At 55.0% G+C, this 27,452-nt stretch overlaps 1 protein-coding gene across 2 annotated transcripts in view; it reads right to left on the bottom strand.

The window, feature by feature from the left end:
- ZBTB7C (zinc finger and BTB domain containing 7C) overlaps nucleotides 1-27,452 on the bottom strand; it is a 312,790-nt gene that overhangs the window by 131,376 nt on the left and 153,962 nt on the right. The window lies entirely within an intron of this gene.

Here is a 27,452-nt window from a genome sequence, read left to right as displayed (position 1 = left end):
CGCGGCTAAGCGCCGTGTGGGGAAAGGCGGCTCGCCTTGGAGCAGAGAGGCAGGGCTGTGCTCCAGGTGGAAGGCGTGGGCGGCGGCTGGCACCTGCTGCTCCGGGAGCGCAGCAGTGACGGCCGGCACATCAGGCCTGATGGTTTGAAAGCCTGAAGCGCATTTAAAAAAAAAAAAAAAAACTCAAAATCTTCTTGCAAGAGACTCAAACAGACATAGGTGCACCCTTGTTCACAGCAGCAGAATCCGCATTCACCGGGCTGTCAAGCCACAAACGAATGGGTTGAGAAAACGGTGCCTCCCTACGATGGAAAATCATTCAGTCTTGGAGGAAAGGAGATCCTGGTATGTGCTCCAGCCCTGTTCAACCTGGAAGTCATGATGGCCAGTGAAATAAGCCAGACACACAAGGGCAGACATTGTGGGGTTCTACTTAGGAGCTTCCTGCAGTCATCAAATTGGTAGGGACAGGGGCTGGAGAAGCTGGGTTTGATGGGGACGGAGCTCTGCCTGGGAAGTTGTGTCCTCAGTGCCACCAAATGGTAAGTCTTATGTGATGTGTATTTCACAATTAAAAAAAAAAATCTTGCAACAGGAACGCAGCTGTCTCTGGCCCATCTTGACCTTGGAAAAGCAGCGGGTGTCATTCACAAATCTAGGCAGGAAGACAATCACCAGGATCGAAGGAAACAGTGTTGGCATGGCTCGGAGCACAGGTGTGTGTCCAGGGAAAGGATTCTCTCGCACCTGCACCTTGAAGCCCATCACCATCCCCGCCTAGAGCATGAACTCCCTCCACAGATCAGTCCCTCCCCAGTGTCCCCTGCCTGCTCCCTCCCCAGGCACCTGCCTCTGATGACGCCCCATTGTTAGGTCACTCACCTGTGCCCCCTCCTCCACCTGACCTGCTCTGGTTCTCTCTACAAGGCTCACATCTCACCACGTCTCCACCATGAAGCCTTCCAGATCCCTCCCGATGGCTCCTCCTCTGAATGCCACAGTTGACAACCAACACTTGCTCTAGTGCTATCTTATGTTCGGGTCCAGACACTTTGCCTCCTCCAGATAAATCCCCGGATGAGGATTGTGGTGAACACACTTTGTCTGCCACAGGCCCTTGTGCCGGGCTCAGCACACGCTGGGCTGGGCCACTGCCTGGCTCCTTTCACAGGCCATTTTAATTGCAGCTCCCCTGTGCAGGCTCTGAAGCAGGTGGAGCCTGGAGTGGAATATTCCAGGCGGGCCTGCAGCTCCTTCCAGTTAGAGGCGCACCTCAATGTGTGCAATAAACAATGGAGCATTTACAGATTTTATTAATTTGGAAAGGTCATTAGAACTAACAGCTTCTCCGAGTGAGAATGAAGAAACTGCATGAGCCATTTTTTTTTTCTGTGTGTTGATTTTTTCCCCCTCTTCTTGGAATATGCTTTAAAACTCAAAAAAATAGTTACAAGCGAACAAAAAAAGAAAGTAAGACAAATTTAGGCCTGGGAGGTCAGAGGAGCCTGCTTGGAGCTTTGGATGAGCTCTGTCCCCTCTGAGTGTTCCCACCTACAAAAGGACAGCAAAGGTCCGCTCAATCTCAGAGCCTAACTGTAGTCACGGCCGGTTGGAGGTGAGAGTGTGCAGGCAGCCAGCGACCCTGCGAAGTCCCAGGCCGCCGCCCCACCATCCTCCCAGGCACAGGGCCCACTTCACTCTGAACAGACAAGGCCAGCCCACCGCAGCCACAGCAAGGCTCTTGGTCATTCCAGGGGCCTCCTAGAGCTGACGACACCCTGGCTTGTCTTGTCCTCATTGGGTCATTAAGGAATCCATGAGCCTGCTGACTTCTTTCCTCACATCTCCAGGAATGGCTGGAAACAGGCCAAAGGCCCTTATCCGGGCCCTGTCTCCACAGCTCTTGGCTCCGAGACCAGCCGGCCCTGTCTGGGAAGGGCCAGCCTCTGTGGCAGAAGACTCCGGCTCCAGCCTGCTGTGCTGCAGAGGAGCCCTTGACCCTCGACCAGACTGCTGCCGGCCCAGGCACTCTCTGCCTCCCTCCCTCTCCCTGGCACCGTCCTCTCTCCTCTCCTCTAATCCCTCATCACCCCTCTCCTCCCCTACCTCCTCCCTCCCTCCCTCCTTCCCTCTCTCTCTCTCTCTCTCTCTCACACACACACACACACATTTATTTATTTGAAAGGCAGAATTAAAGAGAAGGAGACACAGAGAGAGATCTTCCATCCTCTGGTTCACTCCCCAAATGGCTACAATGGCCGGAGCTGGGTCGATCTGAAGCCAGGAGCCTCTTCCAGGTCTCCCACATGGGTGCAGGGGCCCAAGCACTTGGGCTATCCTCTGCTGCTTTCCCAGGTGCATTAGCAAGGAGCTGGATTGAAAATGGAGCAGCCTGGACTCAAACTGGTGCTCATATGGGATGCAGACCCTGCAAACTGAGCCGCAGCACATCAGGCCGGCACACCGGCCCCTTCTTCTCTTCTCTTCGCCTTGGTTACAGAAACGGGGGTTGGGGGTGGGGCAGCATTTGCCTGCAAATGTGTGACCACAGACCCTCCTGTCCCCACCTCTGGTCACTTGTGGCTGTCAGTAGCACCAAGGAGACACAGAGTGGACTGTAATGGGATGAACATACACGTTCATGCCGATGTTAACATCAGCTCCTACTCACTCACATTGTGTGATGTTCCCTGATGACGTCAGTGGGCTCCCGCCCGCCTGTCAGCAGGTGGGACAGAATCAACATGTCTACATTACCGGCTATGACCTAGGCTCTCTGCTACCTGATGGGGGTTCAGACACGAGAGGGTGTGGCTCCTGCCTGCAGACTCCTCCCAGGAGGGCCGGGAGGCAGGCACAGCTGGGGGCCCAGCAGAGCTACGTCCTCAGAGCCGGCCAGCCAGCAGGTGCCCCAGCAGCACTGAAGCCACGTCCTCAGCCCTTTCTGACTCTCTGCACAGCAGGTCAGTTTATTATAAAATGTAGGCCATGCGTTGTCAGCCAGAAGGCGCAAGCCCCTGGACAGCGTGGCCTGGGGACACTGGGACTGTATGGCTACAATGACTGGCACAGCACGGGTAAAGACCTCCAGCCAGCCGCCACCCAGGGGCCTGAGGAGAGGCTGTCTTGAGAGCTGAGGCAGGTACATGACATCCTGTTCTATTTAACATGCACTAAACTTTCTCTGCACAACACACTAAGTCCCTGTTTCAGACTTCCCTGCAGTCAAGGGCACACAAGACCTCAAGAGGGAATGCTGCCCCTCACCCCCAGGCCAAAGGCAAGACCAGAACTGGGGTCCCCGAACCCCCAGCCCAGCCTGCGCACCTCCACCCTTCGTCATGGGTGTCCTGCTGCCTTTGCCCCCCCCCTCCCCGGCACCTGGAGAAAGACCAGCACTCAGTGGCCCTCTTGCCAGCATCTGAGGCTGGCACCAGGGCTCCTGAATGTTGGATGGCAGCTGGCACAGGCAGGTTCCCCCGAGGAACAAGACTGGAGGGGCAGAGGCCACGAGGGGCTCCCCGGGAGGGCGGCCGGGCACTGGCCCTGCAGCAGGGTCTACACTCTCGGGAGACCACGATGCCTAGTGGTTTAGAGCCAGACTGAGCCTGCTGTTGGCCAGCTGCGGGACCTCGGACAGCTGCTCACTTCCTGTGTCAGATTTTTGCTGGCATAATAATGGCTTGAGTTCCGGCTGTTCTGCTTCTGGTCCAGCTCCCTGCTATTGCCCCTGGGAAGGCAGCAGAAGGTGGGTCGAGTACTTGGGCCCCTGCCCCACCTATGTGGATGACCAGGATGGAGTTCCTGGCTCCCGGCTTTGACTTGACCCAGCCCTGGCTATTGTGGCCATTTCTCTGTCATTCTGCCTTTCAAATAAATAAGAAAATAAATCTAAAAAATAGCTCCTGGCTAATGCACCTAGGAAGACAGCAGGTGATGGCCCAAGTGCTTGGGCCCCTGCCCATGTGGGAGACCTGGGTGGACTTCCAGGTTCCTGGCTTGGGCCTGGCCTACTAGCCTTGGCCATTTCAGTCATTTGGAAAGTGAACCAGCTGATGGAAGATCTCTGTCTTTCCCTCTCTTTTTCCTCCTTTTGAATAAATAAATTAATTAATTAAGAAAGTAAATAAACAAAACTGAGTGCCCTGGTAGAGCTGCCTTGGAATGCACACGGGCAAATCCTCCCAAGGCTAACCACAGGCTTGTCTAGGACCCGGCACCACTCTCTGGGGGCTTCACCCAAAGGCACTGAGGACCTTTAGCCCCACAAACACCTGTGCATGGATGTCAAGAGTGGTTTTAGTTATAATTTCCACAAAGTATGAGTAACCAAGATACCATTCAGGAGGTAAATAGACAACAGGATATTACTGTGGGAAAATCTGAAGAGAGAGGTTGGCTTGGTGGCACGATGGGTTAAGCCACTGCCTGAGACGCTGGCATCCCTCATGAGCACCACTTTCAGTCTGGACAGCTCCACTTCTGATCCAGCTCCCTCTGGTGCGCCTGGGAGAGCAGTGGAAGATGCACCAAGTCTCCATGTGGGAGACTCAAATGTAGTTCTTGGCTCCTGGACTTGGCTAGACCCCACGCAGGCTGTAGCAGTCATTTGGGGAGTGAGCCAGCAGATGGAAGCTCCGTCTCTCTCTAACTGCCTTTCAAATAAATAAATAAATAAATCTTTAAAAAAGAGAGAAAATAAGAAATGAGCTATGGAGGCACAAGAAGGCCTGGAGACATCTTAGCTCACGTGGTGAACTGACCGAAGCCCCTGGAAAAGGCCACGCTCTCCATGATGGCAACTGTAGGACCTCAGGGAAAAGCCAAACTACAATGACAGGAGGACCAGTGATGGCTGGGGCTAGGCAGGCAGGGAGGGGGGAAGCACAGGAGACCTGGGGGCAGTAACAGTATTCTGTAGGACACTGATGGTGGGTGTGTGACAGCGTGCATTTACCTAACTCGTAAACGGTGCAACACCAAGAGTAAGGCCTAATGTAGACCGTGGGCTTCAGTTAATAATGACCTGTTGACACTGGCTCATCAACAAAGGGGCCATGCCCATGGCAGATGTGGATGAGAGGCTGGGGAGAAAGGGGTACACAGGCTCCCTCTGCACGTGCCGCTCAGCTTTCCTACACACCCCCAAATTGCCCCCACATTGGGGAAGCCAGCAAGTGTCTACAGAGAGCGAGCTGGGGTTGAACCCAACCTACTTAAGCCACCAGGGCATGAGGCCAGATTGGGCTGGTCTGATTCACAGAGGGTGGAGGGAGAAGAAGGAGAGGAGAGAGGCAGAGGGGGAGAAAGAAGCAGAATCGCCCATCCTCGTCTCAGGCAACCAATCCTTCTTTGGGATGATGGTTCCTTGGAAGTCTGAATTTCTGTGACCTTGGCCTCGAATCTTAAAATAACCCTGAGAAAGAGGGAGGGCTGAGCCCAAAGCCAAGGCCAACAGTGGGGCCTGGGCGAGGGGAGGGGTGGGAAGGAGAGGCGAGCCTGCCAAGGAACAAAGGCCTAATCTCCCTGTGCAGGCTGCCTGCCCTGGGCTCGCTCAGTCACGCACATTTTATTTTCTCTGGCCTCAGGGAAGTGTTCCTGGGCTGGCAGATCTGTACCAGGGCTGCCAGTGGGGCTGGCACGGAGCCGCGGGGAGAGGCAAGGCTGACGGCCCAGCCCCAGCCCCCCGCGGCGGGCAGCAGATACTCAGTGTGATAATATTGACGGACAGTTTAAAGGACAAGGCTTCTTTCTGGAAGGCGAGGACAAGACACACAGTGTGGCCAAGCTCTGCGGCTGCAGAGCCCCTGGGCAAGGGTCCACAGCAGAAGCCGAGGCACGGCTCCCCTGCAGGGGCGCGGGGTGGTGGGTGTCTCACGTGGGTTAGAAGAGCCGGGTTTTGGGCGCCTGATGCCATGGGTGGACGGTGTTTGGGCAGGTGCATGCCAGGCAGCTGCCCCGGTGCAGGGGGGGCAGCCCCAGGCCTGCCCTTCCGGTTCTGTGCCCAGTGGAGCTGGGGATTTGAGGCTGGGCAGAGGGGATGTACTGGAAAACCAGAGAGCAGGCACAGGAATGTGGTTGGTGAAGGTGGAATTCCTGGCACTGGCGAGCTCCAGGAAGCAGAACAGGGCGCCAGGTTTGCTGTGTCTGCCGTGACCACAGCTTCCCCTGCCTTCTGTGGCTTTCATCCCTTGGCCTATTTCCTGGTGCCCTGAATCCAATTACATTCCTCCATCCATACCTGCTTTCCAGAAAGTTCTATGTCCACCTGGTATCCAGTGTGATGAGAATGCTTAAAGCCAGACTTTCTCTTAGGGAAAAGGCAGCCCTGGCCACACCACCCTCCCCTTAGATGTGAAAAAAATCGTATCCCTGAGAAAGGGACATTTTATTTCTGAACTTCGCTCTTTGGGACGCATGACAAGCAGCAGCAGGCTTGGCAAGGCATCTGCAAGTCGCAAGGCTGGTGCTGACGGATGCTGCCGTGGAAGCCGGCCCCGCCTCGCCCCTGCTCACACTCCACACCCAGCACTGCTGGGCGACTGTAGCGTGATTGTCCAAGTCTGGACACTCATGACAGAGAGAGGGACACAACAAAGAGTTACTCTGAACAGCAGGCATCGAGGGACGCTGCCACGTCACCAGGTGTGGCCTCCCCCCGAGGCTTGGGAGGATTCTGGAGCTGTCCCACCATGACTTGGGGGAGGGGTGTGGCTCCTGGGAGGAGGCATCAGAAGGGTCCCCAGGGAGGCCACAGGCCCATCAGAGGCCTGGCGGAAGCCCTGCGTGCGTGCATGCAGCACTTCTACAGCACCTCTGCCTGCGAGGGTCTGCCCCTCACGCCACACCTCCTGCCAGAAGTCTGCGGGATACCCTACTTCCCCCAGCATCCGTATCTCACATGTCTGAGTCCCGCAGGTGTGAGGCCACCTCCTCCAGCCGCTCTGGAGGCGGGGACCCTCCCTGTCCTCTCCACCCAGCCTCCCATCCTGCATGTTTTAGTCTCTGACTTGCAGTTGCTGGAAAGGACCAAGCTGAACCGAACTCCTGCAACCTGCTCTCTCCCTCTTCCCCCAACCCCGTGCTGGGCACCCAGGGCTCTAGAAGATTCTCTAGCACCTGTTTGTCAGTCATCCTGTGTCCCTCTGTTCATGGTATGTGGGTTCATGTCGGGATCGGTATAATCAGACGGCATGGTCGGGGCATGCAAAATACAATCCAGAAAGGGACTCAAGAAGAGCTCCGTTTTCATAGCAGGGGTGGAGGGTTTGGCTGGCAGACCTTGGTGAGAACTAAGAGTGGGAGAGTGGGACCCACAGAAAGTCCAGGGGTAATCAGAAAGGGCTCCCTGGAGGCAGCAGCCAGCAGGCAGAGTCTTGAAGGACAAGGAGACTGTGGAGAGGTGGGAGCAGAGCGCAGTCTGGAAGGGGGAGTCTGTGAAGATGCAGAGGCAGGAGGGACAGGTGGAGAGTCCCCAGGCCTGGACACGCAGCCAGCAGACGCCGGGCTGGCATCTTTAGAGCCGGGAACTCAGCCCCACCCCCAGTGCCATCATCTAGGAAAGGGGAAGAACAGCAGAGGGCAGAGCCTGGACTCGCCCAGCTGACGCCGTCCCCAACTCTTCCTGCTTCTCCTTGGCTGCTCTCAATTTTGCCAGTCCTGGGAAACCCAGCTAGCGAAGCCCCAGAGGCCCCCAGATGTCTTCTCTCTGCACACCAGCCCCTGACTCAGAGGGGGAGCGAGCTCCCAGGCAACAGCGCCCAGGTAGATGTCCCTGCAGCCGGCACGGCTCAGCGGCCACCGGAAGCAGTGAGCGCCCGGTGTGGCCTGCACATCCACCCCCACGCTCCTGATGTGACGTCAAGGCCCTTTCTTCGCGTGGTGTCTCCTGGATGCAACTGTCCCTACTGGCCTTCTCGCACTAATCACACGCATAGGACTTTGCCTGTAATTTCCAATTTCAGTTGCTTGTATTCCCAGCAAAATGAGGAATGAAATCCACTTGCAACACCATCAAAGTGCAAGATGTCTTCTGGCTACTGTGGGTGCTTCCCCCACCTCCCAGAGCTGTTCCACCCACATCTGACTCCCCAGCATCTTGAATCTCTCTCCATCTTTCCAAAGTTTCAGCTTAGTTTTCATAAAAACAAGGCTCTTTTTTTTTTTTGCAACCGTATTTAATTGGTCTGTCTATGGTTTAATTAAATTGCATAATGACAATAGCGAGTTTCCTTGGCATAAACAGCGTTGGGAACAAAGCCAGCTGCCTCCAGGAAAGCATGGGCTCAGCCTGTGGGAGCAGCCTCCGTGGACGCTCTGGACAGTGGCCTTCCTGTCTCCAGTGTTCCTGCAGCTGTGGGCATCAGTCAGAGATGAGGAGGAAGCTGGGAGATCTGGCCAAGGCAGCTAATTGCAGTTTAGAGCACATCCCCTTAGCAGAGCGATTCTCCGGGGATTAAGGAGCGTTGGCTGCTGCCCTGCCCCCACCTTGGCCAGTCCTCACCTGCTGCTTCCTCCCAACTCCACCCTGGTGCTGAGGGGGCCATATCCCTCCAGACACCCTCCTCTGCCCAGCCCGTCCACCCAGGACTTCTTCCTTTGTGGCCATCTGGGAAGGACTCAGGAAGCTCGCTCTAATCTTTAGGAACAGATACCCACATGGACCCACTCTCCCAGAGGTGAGTCTCAACGATGCCATTTCAGGCACCTGCAATCGGAGAGACCGGGAGCCAGGAGCCCACGTAGGAGCCCTCAGTCTCCCCATCTTCCTGGGGCTGAGCTTCCGGTCGTGTCCAGCTGTTGCCGTGGTGGCCTCGCAGATCTGTCTTCCTGTTCCCGAATCCCTCACGTGGCGTGGGATGCCCTCCCCCTTCCAATCTCCCTCACCAAAGGCACCCTCTCTCCACTCAGCCTCCCCTGTCTCGCGGGGCACACGGAGTTAACATTTCACCCCAGAGCCATCAAGCCAACCAAGCAATCCTCTACAAGGAACACCCTCCCCACGGGAATGCCTCCAAAGACGTTTGGTATTTTGAGCCGTCCACCACCCACCGCCTCTTCCTCCTGGCAAGAGAACCCTAACTTCCTTCCAGACCACCACCTGCTCCCAGCAATCAGAGTGTTTCAGGGATGAGCCATGCTCGACTTTAGCCAATCAGTGCAGCAACCTGGCCGTGGTGATTGGCTCTGTCACATACAATGCTTCTGGGGAAGCAGCTTCTTCACGGGAGACGTGGAAGGTGCGCGTGACACCTGGAGCTGCTGTGGCCATTTTGTTACCTAAAGGAACCTAGAGGGCAGCGCTGAGCTGGAGTAGGAGCTGCAGACTGGATCAAACGCCTCCTGAAGAGCATCCTGCCCTGGAACTTTGCATTTATCTACGCCGACAAACTGCCTTTGTTGTTGTAAATTACTTAACTTCTAAACAGCAAACTAATACAAACACATGGCTTGAAAAAAAACAAAAGTAATAAAAGGCCAGTGATGAAGAAGAGCGGCCTCACTCCAGTCCTCCCCGTGCAGAGTCCCGGCTCCCAGAGGCGACAGCAACTCACAGCTCAGCCACTGCTGCTCCTTCCATGGCCTTATGTCTAGATAGCATGACGGAACGGTCGCTTCAGACCGCCGGGGCGAGATGCCACAGACAGGAAGTGGGAGACTCCAGCCACAGTTGCAGGTGCCTGCTCACACGGGTTCCCCTGAGGGCTCTCTTCTCGGTGGGCAGACGGCCGCCTTCTCCCTCTGTCCTCCTGTGGCAGAGACGGCATGTTCTCTGGTGTCTATGACCTATGACCTCTCTTAGACCTTAACGGCCTCCTAACTCCAAACCAGCTGCACCTGCGCTGAGGTCAACATGCGAATCTCAGAGGGGCACGAGCCAGCTTGCAGCACATGGATCACAATACTACCTCCACATTTCACTTTTTTTAAGATTTATTTATTTGTTTGAAAGGCAGAATGACAGAAAGACACACACACACACACACACAGAATCTTCCATCTTGTTGGCTCACTCCCAAATGGCTGCAACCACCAGGGCCGGGCCAGACCACAGGAACCCCAGAGTGGGCCCCCCAAAAACTGGCGTGGGTGGTGCATAATGGGGCCCATCCTGGGCTCCCGCACAGGTGGCAGGGGCCCAAGGACTTGATCCATCATTGCTGCTTCCCAGGTGCATGAGCAGGGGCCGGGTCCCAAGTGGAGCAGCTGGGACTCAAACCCGCATTCACTGTGGGATGCTGGCACGGCAAGCAGCAGTCTAACCCTCGTCCCCCTGACCCTGCAGCACCACGACGCCGGGCCCTAGATGTTCCGCTTTTTAGATGTCACTGATGAGGGGCTCATGACGGAAACGAGCGTTCACCTCCCTGACACTCCCGTCCCCGTCTCCATGGAACGGAGTTCGGCCTCTGCGTCTTTCCCCCTTTCAGCGTTCCCAGCAGTGTGGCGAGGCAGAGGTTCACACACAGGGGCCACACAACAGTATCACCTTTCCGCCACGACTTCTGTTTTCCTCTAGTGTGAAAATGGCTTTCTATGCATCTGATTTGTCGGCACGCACCGACCACCAGAACCACCAGAAGCCGCTCTGGAAAGAGCTCCGTGGGTCAGGAACCTGCTCCCTCTCTTTTTCCTGGAGCCCCCCGTCCAGAGCACCCCATCCTCCACATCTGGATGGAGCCCCCTTCCGCCCCGCCCCACTCTGCAATTCTCCCATCAGACCTCCCAACACACCACACTCGCTTCCGATACTGCACACCACCTCTTGGCTTAGGATGGCGTATGAACACAGCGTTCTGCAGGCCAGGAGTTCATAGGGGGCTCTGCTGGGCCAGTGCCCAGCTGTGGGGAGAGCTGATCCCTTCTGGGGACCCGGGGAGGGTCCATCTCCTGGCCTCTTCTGGCTTCTAGGGGTCGGCCACACCCCCGGGCTCAGCACCCCCTTCCTGTGTCCTCAAAGCCAGCGGGCTTCAGTCCAACAGTGACCCGCTCTGCTTCCCCCCACCCCACCCCAGTGTGGGCCCTTCTGGTGATCCTGGGCCCAGGCGGATAATCCAGATGGTCTCCCCGCACCAGAGCCAGCGTGTTAGCAGCACGGACTTCATCAGCCGCCTCGTTCCCCATGTGCTGTGCGACCTCCTATGCTCGCAGGTTCTGGATATGGGCGGGCATTGGGCTGCTTCGTGGGGGCATTATGCACCACCCACGCCAGTTTTTGGGGGGCCCACTCTTTCAGTGTTGTCCTCTTCTGGTACCTTCTGGAGAAGGGCTGCCTAGCCCGGACGACACTGAGACCAAGCCTGCTGGAACCGACTCCATCCCCTCTCTTTCTCCATGGTCCACTGGGCTGTGAACACAGAGCTGGGCTGGAAGCCACATTCCCTGGGAAGGCTGCAGGCGCTGCCCCAGGGTCTTCTACATCCCAGGGAGGCTGGTGGGAAGTTCCAGCTTGTGCATACCACCTACTTGGTTCCTCCCCGTCCCTGGATTCCTGGGTCTCGCAGCAGCGCTGTGCTTGGCGGTGGGGTGCGTTGCGGTCACCGCGTTGCTTCACGCCATCTGGAAGCCATGCCGCAGCCCCCCGGGGGGACCCTAGGGCCTCCCCCCCCCCCCCCACTCCTGGAACTCCTCCTCTGCCCTTACACTGCGTTTCTGATTGCCTTGTTTCTACCTCATCTGCACGCCTCTGAAGTCCTTCTCCACTCTCCTACTCTCTCTCCACCCTCCTGTTAACATTTTAATGTCTGCTGGTACTTGGTTAATGTCTCAAGGTTTCTTCCTTATTTTGGGGCCGTTTGCTTTTTATGACCTCCGATTCTCATTTTACGGTGGCGTTATCTCCTCCCCACTCCCTGGAGACATCAGTCACAGCTTTATGGAGGCTTTGCCCACTCCTGGACTTGGCTCTGTTCCTGCCAGCTCCTTTCCTGAGTCCTACCCCCTCCCAACCCCCATCCTCGCGCTCTGCTTGGGGTTTCCTTTCTGCAAATACCAGGGAATCCTTGACCATCACTTATATTTAAGAGTCAGACACTAAAAAGCAGGTACTTTCTTTCTGGGGACTGGGGGTGGGTTGGGGGGTGGGGGTGGGACAGGGTCATTTTTTGGGGGGAGTACACACATGAGGATAGATTTACGGTGTTTCTCCTGGACCAAGGCAGTTTACTAGACAGAAGCCTCGAGTCCCCCTGCCTGGATTCCTGGGATCCCGAGTGGAGAGTGCTAGGTGTCTGGCCACTTGGTGTCCAGTCTGTCCCCCGTTCTAAGGACGGCGCTCATACCTGCCCTGAGCCACGTGCGGTCTCCCAGTCTAAAACAGCTCAAGATTGTTGCCCTTGGCAAAGAAGTTTCTGGGGTTTGCCCAAGGTGGGGAGGGGGCGTTAAGGAAGGGGTTCTGGGGTCTACCTCTTCATCAGTCTTCAACAACATCTTAAGGTGTCAAGCACATTCCTCGTCTCACCTTTCTGATCGGCTGGAAGGTTTGGGGGAGGAATCCTCTCCACCCCCGAGCGCGGGCATCCACCTTCCTCTCGCCTGAATGAGTAACCAAATCATCCGCCCACGGGCTCCCCAGCCGCCTCACGCCCCTGCCACCTCTCACGGCTCTCATCTAGCCTTGTGCAGCTGGGCTTCTGTCAGTCTCTTCCTTGTCTGGGTTGGGAAGAGGGGCTGACGAGGAAGGGACAGGTGCCCTCCACTTTGGGGATGCTCTGGGTGGTGCTGCATTCCCGCTGTGTGTGCACGTGCGAGCGCACACACAGCCCTGCCTCCCAGTTCCTAACATGCCGCCCACTGTGCCAGCCACAGGCTCACCTCCACACCTCCCACTGCCTCTGACTGCAGCGCCAGGAGCTCCCAGCAGGTCCCACTGACTCATGCTCCCAGCCCTCAGCCTGCACTGCCATGTGAGATGGAGCCCCACCCTGCCCCAAACAAGACCATAACTGGGATCCCCTGTCCCCAGCAGGCAGAGCCCCGACGTGGGTCAGCACGGGGTTTTCTAGGAGACCCTACTGAGTGAGCCAGCCATGAAAGACCAGCAAAGAACCCTTCCCCCTCCCCAAGAACTGTCTAGTGACCCGCACTCCCGTGTGGCTGGTGGGCTGGTGTGCGCAACACGGGCCCCACCTGGGCAAGACAAGGGCGGGCATGGGGCTCACCAGCTCCATGCCATGCCCACCATGAGTGGACAGAAAAAAATGCCAACACACAGGCATGCGCTGGAGCCTCGGAGCCAGGGGCCAGCCGCTAGCCTACGGCTGCAGTTTCCTTGTGAATAACATGGCTGTGCACTGAGTCTCGGGGATGGAGTCTGGCAGCAGACAAATGCCCTCTAGCGAACAGGGAAGGTCTCCTTGTGCCTGGAAGCATCTTAGAGAGGTGAGTGGCCCTAAGTTGTGCTCCACCTTCTAACCCACTGCTCCTGCAATACAGCCACAAAGTAGATGGTAGGGGGTGGGTCCATCTCCTATGGGGCAGGCAACCACAGGGTCCCCCACCCCACCTCCTGGACAGGCTGGTCCCATTTGCTGGGGAGGAGCAATGGTGCCCCAGGCCCCAGGGAGAGCAAGGCCAGCAGGCGTTGCACAGCCCATCCGAGGTTGGAGCTGACCATTCCAAAGCTGCAACCCTCGTTTCAGGCCGGCCACAGGTGCTGCTAATGAAGCCATCATTTCTGTAGTGAGCCGTGCCCCTCTCTGGCCTTCCCGCACCCCCACAATTGATCCATTTTTCAGAGATGCATACCCACAATGCCAGGCACATGGAGGAGGGTGGCTTGCTTTGGGGTTATTTTTTTTTTCAAATACCCACAGAAGGGGACCATCCCCCAGCTCTGCCTGACAGCCACACTGGGTATCAGGGCGGGGGGCTGGTGGGCTGCAGAGGGAATTCTTTCGTGTCCTGATCCAGTCCCCCGCAGCCCCTGTTGTCCATTCCTGCGGTGACATCACCCCTGGCTCTGTCCCTGCCCCGGCACGGCCCCTGTCCCACACGCTGGCAAGTCTGACGCAGCCCAGTGACTCACGACTTCGGGTTTTCCATGCACCTTCTCCCGTCCTCTTTCTGGAACCCTGCCCCTCCTTCCACCCACGCTCCAGGTGGCCTGCCTTTCTTCAGGCCTCTTTCCCGCCATCTTTCCCAGAGCCACCCTCCTTTATCTTGGCCCCAGGCACCTCTTTCTTTAAAAAAAATTATTTTTGTTATGAAATATTCCAGACACATACAAAGGAGGGGGGAAGAAACACCTGTGTACCCACCGCCCACTGCACACATAACAGGCAGCTCCTCCTAATCCCAGCCACATCCCTCTCCGCCACCACAGTCCCTAGCAGTCTTTGTTCCAGGCTCTGCAGAAAAAGCCCGGAAGCCACTGCACCCATCCCAGGCGGGACCAGCAGCCACCTGGACTCTGCTGCTCCTATCTGTTACCCACGCTTCTGGCTGCGCAGAGCAGCCACCAGCCAGCCCGCTCCCCTTGCACTTCTCATGCTTCCCTACCCAGAAGGGCTCTACCTACTTCAAGACCACGTGGACAGCCAGGGAGAGCCCAGGGTTGGAGCAAGGACTGGGTGGACCACCACGCAGGACCACCAGAAGGCACCGGGCCCCTCTGTGTACCAGGCACAGTGTGCCAGGGTGGGGACAGGCAGGACAGGGACCCTCTGCCCTCCATGGCCCTGCGGTATCTTAGGGGCAACAGACACAGAGGCAGCTCAAAGCCAGGTGGGCAGGCTGGGATCTGGGGAGGCCACCAGGGACGAGCACCTGAAATGAGGGTGACGGAAAGGGAGTCCAGAGACACAGCCGTGGCTGGAGATGAGAAGGGGAACTCAGCCAGGCTGGAGAGGAGGGGAGCAGGTAGGCCACACGGGGCCAGCAGTGGGTTTGAGGGTGGACATTGATGCCAGCAGGACGACAGTGCCTGCCCGCCCGCCTGCCCGCCCATGCCACGCCCGAGTCTTGAGAACCTGCCACTTTGTGGCTGTGAGACCTCCCCCCAAACCCTCAGTCGGGGGGATGTGCGTCAGGAAAAGGGGAAGACACTCTCTACAGCTGCCTTCAGGTCATCCCAGTTATCTGCGACCCTCCCTGGGCAGGTCCTTTGGGTGCCACCTCCCCTCATCATCAGGAGAGCCGGCCCCGTGCCTGCCCACCACACACAGGCCGTGGGAGGCCGCACTGTTGACGCTGGCACGGCCCAAGCAGGCGCAGTGACTCACCAGCCACCTTCTCACCTGGAGCCTCTGCCCCAGGAGACAAAGGGTGCCCACACATCGCAGAGTTCCGGCACGGCTGGCGCCAACAGCCTGGGCAAGGGCCAGGGTCAGGGGCAGGGCACGGCACAGGCTGCAGACTGCACCCACCACTCTGCCTGCACCTTTACCCTCAACCTACACCCAAATATTCACACAGCAGCCACGGGGCTCTGCCCCTCACTCACACCCACCAAGGCACCTGTGGGGTTCCCTGCATTGATTGTCAGGTATTTTTTAAATTATCATTTATAATAGCATCGCCCCCCCCCAATTAGGTATATAAGAAATAAACTGAAATTTGAGTACAATATCTGCACTGGGGAGTACAAAAATAATGCTGAGAGGAAGACTTAAATAAATGGAAATACCGTGTTCATGGATTGAAATAATCAACAGTGTTCAGATGTCCGTGTTCCCATTTGATCTATAGATTTGTGCACGTGTGTTTCTGTATGCCTGTGTGGAATCTCATAAGGGATTCTAAAACTGTACAGAAATGCAGAGGACTCAGAACAGCCATGGTAATAGTGAAGAACAAAGTTGGAGAAATTACACCATTGGATGTCAAGACTTCTACCACGAAGCTACAGGAATAACTGCGATGGCATAGGTTCAAGGACAGAGCGAGAGGCCAATGGGACAGAGTCCACAAACAGACACAATCACACACATGCTACTTGTGACAAAGGCTCCTCTGCACTTCACGTGGGAAACCCTGGGGCTTACAACAAGTGGTGCTGAGTCAGCTATCTAGATTAAAAAATAAACATTAAGCTCTCCCTTATACTACAGAAAAGTTAATTTGAGATAGATCAGAGACCTAAACATGAATGACGAGACAATAAAGCTGCTGAAAGAAAACACTGGAGAATTTTTCTCCATGACCTGGGGTGGGCAGACAAGCCCCTTCACCAGCACAGAACAAAGCACTGGCCATAAATGTAAAGACAAGTTGTTCTTCATTAAAGCTAACAACTTCTGTTAATCCAGAGAGACCACGAAGAGAGTAAAAAGGCAAGAAAAGATAAGTGACAGAGAACCCAGGTCCACCAAGAAAAATGAAAAGAAAAAGGAAGACTTACCTGTTGAAAAATGGAGAAGTATTTAAAAAATATCCACATGGCCAATAAATGCATAAAATCATGCAAAAACAAAATAATAAGAGTACAGTGACAAGCCATCACACCGATCAGAATGGCTAAAATAAAACCCCAAGTGTGGGTGCTTTTGTATAGAAATGGATCAAATTACCAGTTGTCAAGTGAGACTTCAAAGGAGTGACGGCGGCACGATCCCATTGGTGTGAAGCTCAAAGAGTAGAGCGACTGTGCAATGACAGAGCCAGGCTGGTGGTTACTCTAAAGGGGTTACCCACTGGAAGGAGGCAAGGGGGCACCACTGAGCTGGGAATGTTCCAGAACACCATCCCGTATGGTTCCCAGAGAGTTTACTATGTGAAGATTCATCAAGCCGTTCATTTAAGATTTGGGAACTTTACCAAAAAGGTTCGAAGGGGCCTGGGCAGGGTCACAGTCAGAAGACAGCAAGGGAACAAGACATGGTTGGCAGGGTAGGAGGAGGGCTCAGGGCTGACCGTGGTGGCCTTCCCTGTGCCCAGGAGTTCTGGGGGACAGAGGAGCGTCACAGACAGATGCTGACTCAGCAATGGTCATGCCTGAGGCTGCCAGCACTGTCTACTTTGAAACAACAAGGAAACAGGAGTGGCTCCCTGCGTGCTTGTGAAGTGTGTGTTGCTAAGTTAAGCGGCCACATGGGGGCTGACAACACAGATGCAGGTGCTTGGGCCCACGGTGGCCTCTGTCCCCACCTCTGGCTTTGCCAGGGTTGTTCGAGAGGACGTAAATAAAATGAGTTTTCTTTTCTTCCTTCTTAAAACTCAGGAGGTACAAACTCACTTTTCTCCTGACTTCTACCTACACCCCCAGGAGAGAACAGCCTGGACTCTTACCCAGATCACAGAGACGTTGCTTTAGGTTTCATTTCACTCCTTCGGGCTCCTCCACATTTGCACCTGCTGAACGTGGTACCTGGCTTAGGTATGCCCAGTCCTTAGCTGCTCTCCCTCCGCCCAGACATCTGTGATGTGCTGATACTGGCTCGCCCCCAGCAATCCTGCAATCTGCTTGTCCCCCCACCCTGCCCCAGCCACTTCTATTAGGGTGGCTCTGAAGTCTGTTATTTGGATTGCTTTCCATCTGTCCCGGGCTCCGTGTTGCTGTACGCCGTGTTGTACTGTTTAAAAATAAAGTTGAAAAAGTAACAACTAAATAGATGACAGCCTGGCAAAAACAGCAGCTGTTGCCCATAAGGCAAAATAGGAAGTATTGCCCTGGATATATTTACAGAGAGACGGATACCACAGAGGGAGAGAGGAGGAAGGGCTCTGGGCTACCGCGGTGGTGTGACCCTCCCCAAGGCCGAGGTGGCAGTGCCCGCTCCCTGCTGCCACTTGTCACTCGACTCTGGGGCTGCAGGTGGGAATGCAAGTCTGAGGGGTCTGTCCAGGAGTGCCTGTGAGAGGAGTTCTGCATCCTGACCTCAGAGCCAAATCAAGGTACCAAGTCCAAACGCTGCAGCAGATAATCTACAACAGCGGATTCCCGGGAGTTCTGCCCCTGCCAAACTTAACCTTGACTTGAGCTAGCACCACAGAGCTACCAAAAGTTAACAATAAAATTTGTTTAAAAGTCCAGTCGTATGACACCAACAGCACAAGTAAAAAAGAAAAATGACATTAGACCTCATCGAAATGTAAAACTCCGGACTTTCATGAACACTATCAAAGAAGCAAAAGGCAACCCCCAGAGTCAGAGAAAACATGTGCAAATCACTTATTGGAAAAGGAACTTCTGTCTAGAATATATAAAATATTCTCAGAACTCTAAAATAAGCAGGCAAGCGAATTTTTTAAAAGTTTTTTTATTTGAAAGGCAGAGATAGATTCATTGATCTTCCATCCTCTGGTTCACTCCTGAAATGGCTGCAATGGCCAGGGCTGGGCCACGCCAAAGCCAGGAAGGAGCCAGAAGCTTCTTCCAGGACTCCCACATGGGTGGCAGAGCCTCAAAGACTTGAGCCACCTTCCGCTGCTTAAAAAGGCACATTAGCAGGGAGCTGGATCGAAGTGCAGCAGCTGGGTCTCTAACCGGCACCCTTATGGAATGCTGGCACTGCAGGTGGCAGCTTAACCTACTGTGCCACAGCACTGGCCCCAACAGTCCAATTTTTATTTATTTATTTATTTATTTATTTATTTATTTATTTATTTTGACAGGCAGAGTGGACAGTGAGAGAGAGAGACAGAGAGAAAGGTCTTCCTTTTTTTTTTTTTGCCGTTGGTTCACCCTCCAATGGCCGCCGTGGCCGGCGCGCTGCGGCCGGCGCACCGCGCTGATCCGATGGCAGGAGCCAGGAGCCAGGTGCTTTTCCTGGTCTCCCATGGGGTGCAGGGCCCAAGCACCTGGGCCATCCTCCACTGCACTCCCTGGCCACAGCAGAGGGCTGGCCTGGAAGAGGGGCAACCGGGACAGAATCCGGTGCCCCGACCGGGACTAGAACCCGGTGTGCCGGCGCCGCTAGGCGGAGGATTAGCCTAGTGAGCCGCGGCGCCGGCCAAACAGTCCAATTTTTAAACCATGGCCAAAGGATCTAAATGGTCATTTCTCCAGAGAAGATATACAAATGGTCAACAGTAGTGCTAATACACTCCACATCACCAGGCACCAGGCAGATATAAATCAAAACCACAATGAGATACCACATGTGTTAGGATGACTAGAAACAAAAAAAAATCAACAAATAACAAATGGCTATGGAGAATGGGAGCCCTCATGTGCTCTTAGCAGGAATATCAGATGGCACAGCCACTTGTAACACAGCCTGGCAGCTACTCACAAAGTTAAATACAGAACTACAATATAATGCAGCAGCTCCACTTGTAAGCATAGAACTGAAAGAAATGAAAAAGTATGAAGATCCACTTGTATGTGTACCTTCACAGGAGAATTATTCAGATTAGCCCAGAGTGGAAACAAATGTCCGTCAACTGATAAATGGACGAATTTGGATAAGCAAAATGCGGACAATGGGCCATTATCCAACCATAAAAGAAATGAAATTCTGAACCTGCCACCACACGAACCTTGAAAACATCATGCAAAGGGAATCAAGCCAGTCACAAAAGACCACGTATTCTACGATCCCATTTATATGAAACGTCCAGAATGGGCGAATCTATATAGAGAAGCAGCAGGCTGGAGAGGAAGATGGGGAGTGGCCGCTAACATGTGTGGAGTACCATTCTGGGCTGATGGAAATGTTCTAGAATTAAGTAGGGGTTACGGGCTGTACAACTCCATGAAGGTACTGAAAGCCCTTAAATTTTATGCCTAAATGGGTGAATTGCATGATACGTGGGATATACATCAATGAAGCTTTTTAAGAAGAATTCTAGGAAGTTTAAATGAAGACATCAGAGACCCAGAATAAGCATCTCGGTATTGAAAAAGAAAACAAAGTGGTCAGAGGACTGATGCTGTCAGATTTCAAGATTCGCAATACGGGCACAATAATCGAGACAGTGTGCTGTGGGGGAAAGAACTGACAAATAGATCAATGGACCGGAACAGATGGGCGAGAAGCAAATCCACAAAGAGGTAGTCAACTGATCGACACGACGGAGCACAGCCCGCTCCACACGTGGTGCTGGAACGACTGGATGGCCACACAAGACACGGGCGGCCTTACACACTGGGCAAAGATGCCTCCAAGTGATCACAGACCCAAGAGTAAAACTAAAAACTCCTAGAAGACGAAACTGGGGATGGTGGTGGCTTTTTGGATCAACACCAAAGGCAAGAGCCACCAAAGAAGTAATTGATAAGCTGGTCTACATTAAAACGAAAATAACGGCTCCATGACAGTGCTGAGAGGATGAGAAGACAAGCTAGAGACTGGGAGAAATTATTTGTGAAAGATACTTCTGATAAAGAACTGATATCTCTTGGCCGGCACCGCAGCTCAATAGGCTAATCCTCCGCCTGTGGCACCAGCACCTCGGGTTCTAGTCCCGGTCGGGGTGCCGAATTCTGTCCCGGTAGCTCCTCTTCCAGTCCAGCTCTCTGCTGTGGCCCAGGAGTGCAGTGGAGGATGGCCCAAGTCCTTGAGCCCTGCACCTGCATGGGAGACCAGGAGAAGCACCTGGCTCCCGGCTTCGGATCAGCATGGTGCCCGGGCCACAGAGCGCCAGCCATGGTGGCCATTGGAGGGTGAACCAACGGAAAAGGAAGACCTTTCTCTCTGTCTCTCTCACTGTCCACTCTGTAAAAAAAAAAAAAAAAAAAAAGAACTGGTATGCCGGGGCCAGCATTGTGGCGTAGGAGACAAAGGCATCCCATTTGGGTGCTGGTTCAAGTCCTGCCTGCTCCTCTTCTGAGCTGACTCCCTGCTGGTGGCCTGGGAGGGGAGTGGAGGATGGCCCAAGAATGGGGCTCCTGCCTCCTTGCTTTGGCCTGGTTCAGCCCTGGCTGTTGCAGCTACTTGGGGAGTGAGCTGGCAGATGGAGGATATCTCTCTCTCTCTCTCTTTTTTGCTCTCTCCTTCCCTGTATTTCTGCAGCTGTCAAATAAATTAAAAAAAAAAACTGGCATCCTAATTATGCAAAAAACTCAATCATAAGAAAATGAACAATTAAAAATCAGCAAATACCTTACCAAAGAAGATACACAGATGACAAGTAAGCACATGAAAAGACATTCAACATTATGTCATTAGGGAGCTGCAAATTAGAAAAGGAAATATCGCTACAGACCTGTTACAATGGTATGGAGCAACAGGAACTGTCACTCGCTGCTCGTGGGAATGCAAGATGGTATCTCCAGGTTAGAAGACAGCTCGATCACTTCTCACAAAGCTAACTATTATCTTACCATAGGGTCCAGCTCCTCGCTGCTTATTCCAATGAACTGAAAACTTACACCCACACAAACCCTTTTACATAAAGGTTTACAGAAGCTTTATTCATGATTGCCCAAACTTGGAAGCCACCAAGATGTCCCCCAGCAGGTGAATGGACAGACAAGCTATGCCATATCCAGACGATGGAATATTACTGAGCACCACAAAGGAGTGAGCTAGCAAACCACGAAGGGACACAGGGGACACAGTACCGAGAGAAGCCACTCTCCTTGCAAATTCCAGCTACATGAGTGACACACGGGAGAGGCAAAACTAGAAGATTCTATAGTAAAACTGAAAAGGTTAATGGTTGCCAGGAGTTGGGAGGAGAGCAGAGAGGGCTTCCAGGACAGTGAAAGGACCCTGCGTGATCCTACAGTGGTTGGTAAATGATGTTGTGCACTTTTCCAAATTCGTAAATGTACACCAACAGAGGACTCTACCGTGAACCATGGACTTGGGGCGAGAGCCATGTGTCAGCGTGGCTCATCGACTGTAACCAAGGAACCACTCTGATGAGGGACGAGGAGAACAGGGGAGTCTGGGGGCAGAGGGGATCTGGAAACCTCTGTACCTGCCGCTTAATTTTTTTGTAAGCATAGACGTCCTCTAGTTCACAAAGAAATCCCAGACAAGCAAGTTCCTGACTCACTGCTGCACAGCGGACCCAGCACAACAAGCAGGCATGGTCAGGGCAGCGACAGCCCCTGCTTCTCAGAGGGGGACTGGGCTGGGTCTTAAAGGGGCAGGATTTGGAGGAAAGCTGATCCAGGTCGGGGCAGGAGACCAAAGGCCAGGCTCCAGGGACGGCACAAACCCTCCTCTTTCCGCAGCCCAGGCTGCACCCACTCCAGTCCTGTGTGAGGGCTGGCTCGGACACACAGAGGGAGAGACTTCTTGTAGAAGGAGGTCAGTGTGTGTGTGTGGGGGGGGGTCCTCTGCTCCCAGGCCCCAGGCTCCTTGTTCCGGGGTGGGGGGCTCCAGGATTCCCTCTACCCAGAGAAAATGTCCTCCTTGCTTGAGGGCGCCTGGCCCTGTGTTAATCAACTCTTTGTTAATTTAGTAAGTACCCAAGAAAAGTTACTTATGAGGGCAAAAGGTTGATTTGGGCTAATGACTTTGGAGTCGTTCATCCAAGATGGTGGATGCAGCATGTAGGGAGGAATCATCATGGTGAGCCAGGAAGCAGAGTGAACACTAAGCCCAGTTCAGCTTTTTAGAACCAACTCTCCCAAGAGAGTTTCCTTCTGAGGGCCGCCCCAGGGGCCGAGGGGCCTCGCACCAGGGCCCCTCCTAACACCAGGATTGCATCAGGACTCCACCCTCGCAGCACGACTTCGGGGTTTGGGCATCTGCATGAGTTTGGGAGTCAGATCCTATGGAAACCACCACGGCAGGGCCCAGTGATGGGAGCTGGGCTGACCTTAGCCCAGTGTGGGGCAGACGCAACATGGACACCCAGACAGGAGGCCCTGGAGCCCCCAGTGGGAGGGAGAGGCTGGAAGCACTACGCGGAGGGCCCGGAAGGCAGCAGTGCGTGAGCAGACAGTGGCCACTCCGCACTGGGGGTCCAGGGGCTGCAGGGAGACTCTGGAGCAGCCGGTGCAAGCGCCTGTGGAAGGGAAGGGGTTGATGAGGCAGAAGAGCAGAACGCAGGCCAGGTGACTTCCTGCCTTGGACGTGGTTCTACATCCTGTGTCCCTTTGCCTTCTCAAGCACCAGGGCTTTGGCTTGAGCACACAGGTGCCTCTGTTTTCATTTCTCCATCCCCAGAGCATCCAGTGTCACCACTTGAGCTGACTAGGAGAACTTGACATTTTCACCATTAAAACAGTGTCTTGCCCTGCTTGCTGCCAGGGGAGCCAGACTTGCTCCAGGCCTTACCGCCCTCAAGGGCTACTCTGCCTGAGGGGACAAAACAGCTCCTACTGAATGCCTCCTGGCAACGTTTCCATGTTATCAAAATACCTCACATTCATTAGCATCTTATTGCTCTTTCAAAAAAATCATTTTATTTGAGAGGCAGACAGAGAGAAAGAGAGCGCTTCTATCCACTGGTTCACTGTCCAAATGCCTGCAGATGGCTGGAGTGGGCTAGGTGAAGGCCAGGAATCAGGAACTTAATCCATGTCTCCCACATGGGTGGCAAGAACTCAGCTGCTTGAGCCATCACCTGCTGCCTCCAGGGTCAGCACGCACAGGAAACCCGTCTGGAATCAGAACTGGGTGTCAAACCCAGAACTCTGATGTGGGACACAGGTGCCTTAACCACTAGACCAGACACCCACCCCTGCGTCTCAGGACTCTTGACATAAGGGAAGCAATCACCTTAGCCTACGTGAGACTGGAAACTAAGGAAGCCACGACTTAGTAGGCTGAACGGTAAGAACAGGGCACAGAGCATGTGCCATTTCCAAATTTATCAACCTCTTTTTTGGGCACTGATTCTGAATGTGCTGACCTAAAAGCAGAGGTCCCACTGCAAAAAGAACAAGCTGGAGACTTTGGGCAGGGATGGGAACTGGCACGCACGCAGGGACGGGACTGGCGGGCAGGCACATCGTGATCAGTAGTACCTGGGCTGTCACACGTGGGTGGCTCCACGGAGCTGTCGGAACGTGGAGCTAGCATGACAAATGGCCTCCCAGTGCACAGCTGTGGCGACGTGTGTGGCAAACCAAAGACCAGGTGAGTCAAAAGTTCCTGGACACGCCTCAGCCCGGCCCGTGGGAGAGTGAGCACGGTGCGTGCACCAGGGTGGCATGTGCTGCCTGGTGCCACTGCACAGTCGGCTTGGAACAGCTGATGGCTTTTTTTCCACCAGGTCGGCTTTTTAAATACACAACACAAACGTAACATAAAACTGGCCACTTTAGCCACGTGTTAAGTGTCCATCCCAGGTACGCTAAGTGCATCCACTTTGTTGTGAAACATCACAGCCTTCCACCCACAGAGCATCCGTCCTCTTCCCAGACTGGAACTCGCTTCCTGGGAAATGGCAACTCACCCCTGCCAGGCCCTGGTGGACCCCTGCGATCACACAGCGTGCGCTCGTGTGCGACTGGCTTCCTGTCACTCAACACAAGCTCTTCAAGACTCATCCATGTTGCAGCGGCTGTCAGCACATCCCTCCTTCCTAAGCTGGGATAACGGTCTCTTGTCTGTATCTTCTGCGTTTTGCTGGTCCACTCAGCCATCACCCGACACTTGGGCTGTCTCCACCTCTACGCTGCTGGGAATGAGGCTGCGGCGAACAGGGGTGTGCAAACATCTACCAGGGTCCCTTGCTGTCAATCCTCTGGGCATATGCATGGCTCATAGGTGCTCCCAGCCTATTTTTAACCATCATGCTGTATATAGGTACCTTAAATATTCACATTGCCACCGGTTTTTTCAGATGAATGCAGAATAAAATGATTGATAAATAAATCTCCAAGATGATCTGGGTTAAAAACGACCAGTCCCAATACTGCTTGTGGAATCCAGCCCACCACCATCCCTTGATCTTGACAGCAGCAGGCCTCGGGGACAGCCAAGCCACTGCACTTGATGCAGACCGCTCTCTACAGCACGGTCACCCAGGCGCAGGAGGATTGCTCCTAGCGACGGGGCAGCGGGCAGCTGACTCCACTGTGGGCAGCCTTTTCTGTTTCCAGGTTCTTTCCTGTGCAGAAGAGAAACTGGCTTTCCCGAGTCCAGGCCGAAGGGAGAGAGTGCTGGTCGGCGGGTTGCTGGGCCCCGCTGATGCCTGAAGGAGTAGAAAAGGCTGTGCCTGGTCTCTGGGACTTGCAGGCTTGTGGGGCGTGGCAGGGGACATGACGGAAGCGGTTGCACAGCCAAGCAAAACCATGCAGGATGCAGAGGCAAGCGGGCCGCAGAGGCGCAAGGCTGGCGAGTGGCGTGGAAGGCGGGTGTGCGTGGCACTTACTCCCTGCAGGGAGAAGAATGCCCACCCAGGAGCCTGCCAAACCCGGGTCTCCCCGCCTGAGTGCTCCCCTGAGCTCGGGGCCCACTTTCCAGGCCGACTAAAAACCCTCTCGTCCCCTGCTCCCAGGATCATGTGTCAGTCAGAAGCCAGAGTCTGTTGTAAAATCCCCCTCCCCTGCCGTCCACCCTCATGGCCTCCTCCGCCCCCTCTCCTTGGCTACACCACACCAGCCTCACCCAGCCGTCCTGATGCCTTCACAGGCCTCCATGGCACCTGCTGTTCCCGACACACTCCTGGTCCTCTCTCAGGACTCCTGGTCTACCTGCAAAGCCCCAGCTCAGCCCTGAAGACAAACGCCACAAAGGGCTGTGCTCCCATGCAGTCCTGTCCGTCACGGTGATGCCCTGTCCCCAGAGAGCCCTGTCCTTGGGCCATGTCCCATCATCTCAGGACTCCCAACCTCCGGTCAGTGCTGTCCAGTCTGGCTGGAGGGTGATGGCCTGGGGAGACAGGACAGTGACAGCTTGGTTGTCTGTCTGTGGCCCGAGCAGGGTGGGCGTGGTGGCAGGACCAAGGGAGAGGGAGTTTGGAGCGAGGGCTCTGGCACACTGCCTCCCCCGTCCTTGGCCAGTGTGGTCAGAGTGTTGAAGCAGCAAAGTGAGTTGATGGGTCCTTGTTCCAGTCACTGGAGTCAGGGCAGAGGACACACAGGTAGAGAGAGATGGGGACAGAGCGATGGCTGAGGTGGACATTGCCACAGAGCTGTGCTAAAGCCCAGGTGTTGGAATAAAGAGGAAGCCCCCAAATTTCTGCCTACGTCCTTCCCCAAAGATGGGCTGGTCCTGGGTACGTGGGCCAGCATCTGCCCAGCAGCTTCTGATGTCTGCAGAGCCCACAGGTCTGCCCGCTGGGCCTGTCGGTCACTGCAGAAAGCCAGGCCTCTCACTGCCCTGCAGCCTCCGGAACAAACGGTACTGAGGACCCAAGGGCCCGGCTCGGTAGGAGTGAAGGGTATGGGGATCTGGCTCAGTACCCCGCCCACAGTTCTCATGTTCTCACGTGCTGGCCTTGGGTCCCAGGCAACCGGGGTCCCAACAGTCCGGGGGACCAGATTCAGAGGGTCTTTGCCCAACCATGTAGATAAAGATCAAGCAACACTGGTTCCAATGCATTAAGTGTCGGGTGCTTTTCTAAGGGTCTCGCAGGTGCTAATTCACGGAGTCCCTGCAGTAGCCCCGGGGAAGCAAACACGACGGTGAACTCCACCATCTGCGGAGAGAATGCAGGTGCAGAAAGGCAAAGTCAACTAGGGGACGAGGCATGCACACCAGGTAAGCAGGGAACTCAGAGCCAAACCCAGGTGATGAGGCTCACAGCCCCTGCCTGTCACCTCCAGCCACAGGCCTGTCTCCTCTCTACGATCCTCAGAGTCGCCTCCACACTGTCCCCAGGCTCCGCTCTATCCTGTTCTCAGCCTCCCTGCTATGCTGTTCCTAGCCTCCCCTGAACTCCCACAGCCTGTGCACTCTGCCTCAAGCAGGCAGGCCGTGGGCCCAGGGTGCTTCTAAGGCTGCACAGGAGGCAGACACGGCGGGGTTCTGCTTCCTGCACTCAGCACCCCCACCCTGGAGCCACGTGCGACGCTCGACTGGAGGAACAGTGACCCAGAGGAAGTGCGTGTGGCAGGAGCGACAGCTTTGTGCTCGGAGCCGCGCTGTTTTTGCCCGAGCCCTCTGTGTGTTGAAAAGCATTTCATGTGTGTTCTGTCGAGGTGGGTAGTAGTGGCACCATTCCCATTCATCAGCTGGGAAAACCAAGGCTCATGGAAGCTTTAAGGGTCCTGGCAGCCTCCCAGAGCTGGTCCTGGACACTTCCCCGGGCAATTCCCATCACCTACTGCTTCCTGAAGGAAGGCGAGAGCTCCCTCCCCCTCCCCCACCCTGCCCCCAGGCGCAGGATGCCAGGGACTGTCTGGCTTTCATAAGTGTCCATGTGACTGAGACGGGCTGGTTACCAGAAGTCACACACAGCTCCCCCTCCAGAAGGGCACGAGAGAGTCCCCTCCAGCGTTCTCGTCACTCCCCAGCCCTGGCGGGCGACTGGCTCTGGCCACCTTGCCCTCTGCATTCTGTACCCAGGAAGCAGCAACCTGCAAAGGGGAGGCAGGGGCGGAGCTGGAAACTCTGGGACCAGAGAGCCCCGCGCTGCATTCTGGGACAGCAGCCCCCAAGGGCAAGCTCTGGGCCGGCCAGTTTTAAAACCTCACCAATAAATCCTGAAGATGGAACGAA

Source organism: Oryctolagus cuniculus, chromosome 10 (assembly GCF_964237555.1).
Source record: "Oryctolagus cuniculus chromosome 10, mOryCun1.1, whole genome shotgun sequence".
Taxonomy (NCBI): Eukaryota; Metazoa; Chordata; class Mammalia; order Lagomorpha; family Leporidae; genus Oryctolagus; species Oryctolagus cuniculus.
This window is presented reverse-complemented; position numbering and strand designations above follow the sequence as displayed.